Raw genomic sequence first — 2,212 nt, 5'->3', positions numbered from 1 at the left:
GCTTGTTGTATAATTTGTCCATACTCAGTCCTTGGTTTGGTTGTGTATGTGTGTATGTATTGCAATATAATGTTACATGCTCAGGGGATACAGGTTCGCCCCATGTATGCGTGTCTATTTGGATTACATAAAACATTGTAAATGTGCTACGAATGGGCAATGGCCGATGAGAAAATGAACCATTCCACGCATTGGATCAACATGTTCAGCCTTATCCGTTTCCGGATACGGAGGAAGAAGTAGTAGACGTGACGTTCCTTATCAGCTACTTCCCATTGTCTTTACCAGATCTCATTCCGCCGACGGTTTAGTTGGTACTTCTCTGTGACATCTTCGCCTGTTCCCTACAGTATCCTGTTATGTCTGCCGATATTGCTTATTTAAACTCAATTCGATCATCGTTGCAAACACAAAATATATGGATTCGGAAGGCTCTATATTACTTGTTGTTAGAATAAATATTTCACGAAACATGTTTCCTATTCACCCCACTACCTAGCTGACAACATATCGCCGCGCCACGTATGATCTTCGATATAGAGAAAACGTATATATGCGGATTGAAGTGACGAATGAAAATTTTACCAAGGTTGGGGTTCTAACCCGAGTCTTCTGCTCGTTAGGCAGATGTGCTAACCACTACGCCACCCTGGCACAATGACTTAACACACCTGCACGGACTATCCTAGCACGTCACCCCCCCCCCCCCCCCCCTGAATCCAAATTCTCATTCACACTTCAGCTCACATGGCATTCCACGCAAACTTGTACAGCATTGCAGAGGCTCTCAAACTGTATTGGAACAGCATCTCAACAACGAACGAAATGCCTATGCCAGACTAGGTCAGGATCCCTCATTTCGTTCGATGCTGAGGAACTGTTCCAGTCTAGGGAGAGTTCCAGCTGAGTTGAGGTGTGAATGGGAATTTGGACTGAAGAGGGAGTCTGAACAGTTGTTCAAAACCACTACGCCTGAGTGGTTTAATGGTTACAACACTTGGCTACTGTGCAGGAGATCAGGTTTTGAATCCCAGCTATCGTACAAATTTTCATTCTACACTTCAGTCTGCATTTATACATCATAGAAGAGTGAGACTTGACAAGGTCTCTGGAATCTTGTAGTGGGATCAGATTCGATATGTGGTAGTGGTATCAATATTTTTACGACTGTAAACAGCTTTTATTGTACCTGGCAATATAAACTATTGGATATTTATGAGGACTGTCGCAACATATAAAGCACTCACTGACTTGGAAACTATGTGGCCGGTTTTAATTTCACGCACAAAACGAGAGTGGAAACCACAATAGCTCGACAGTGATAAGGACTATGAAAAATGTAATTTTCGAGGTAGAGCCGTCCAGCCTACGCTTAACTTACGTAGAACACGGTTTCACTTGGGCCACCATGAATGATCTACATGACACACGACTACGTCCATTGTTTGAATTCCTGAGATAACTCAGGAACGCCGATTTACAGCATGTGTACTCCACTCTTCGGGTACAACACAACTGTAGCAGACTATTGCGAATCTTCGCTCCTTAAAGATATGAATCTACGTTGGTACTGCGGAGAACTGGCTGTCGAAGAGCGTCTGTCAATGGCAGACCGAAAGGGTACTCTTCGAATAACGAATTGGAGGGGCAGGAGGGATTAGTGTTTAATGTCCCATCGACAAGCTCGGATTAGGGAAGGATGGAAAAGGAAAGCGCACGACCGTACTGGGTACTACCTATGTAGCTGAATAGTTTGGCTCGAGCCCCCATGTGCTATGGCAAGAAAAAATATATATTTGTTACACTCAGTTTAATTGAGTGGCGCAGAGATGTGGCTGGTCTCAGCGTGTGGCACGTTTTTCTTCATACCTGTCGTACCTGTCATACCTGTCGTAAACTTAGTTTTTAAGCTGAAATAAAATATAACCTATCCATTGCTACCCCAAGATGCGCCGCACGTCCGTCTCTTAACGTCGCTCAAACCCAGCTACCCTGTAATCAATGATGGCCGCCGTATCCAACCCTCGAAACGACTGCCTAACTCAAAACAAGGTTTGACAAAAATTACGAATATTCTAAAAGTAAACACAAAAACACATTTGATATATTTCCGGCCAATAACAATTTAAAGTCCAATTTTTTGTATCTGCCACTGTTTTTTCACAAATAATGTTCTTGTGGCGTGATATTGCTTTTCACGGATTTTTGATAA

The 2,212-nt window shown here is 43.1% G+C and overlaps 1 non-coding gene across 1 annotated transcript; it reads right to left on the bottom strand.

Moving 5' to 3' along the window:
- Nucleotides 1-582: 582 nt before the first annotated feature.
- Nucleotides 583-654, bottom strand: Trnav-aac (transfer RNA valine (anticodon AAC)). Its single transcript has one exon. It is a non-coding gene; the product is annotated as a tRNA-Val (tRNA).
- Between the last annotated feature and the right edge of the window lie 1,558 nt (nucleotides 655-2,212).

The sequence above is a fragment of the Schistocerca cancellata genome, chromosome 2 (assembly GCF_023864275.1).
Source record: "Schistocerca cancellata isolate TAMUIC-IGC-003103 chromosome 2, iqSchCanc2.1, whole genome shotgun sequence".
NCBI classification, from domain to species: Eukaryota; Metazoa; Arthropoda; class Insecta; order Orthoptera; family Acrididae; genus Schistocerca; species Schistocerca cancellata.
This window is presented reverse-complemented; position numbering and strand designations above follow the sequence as displayed.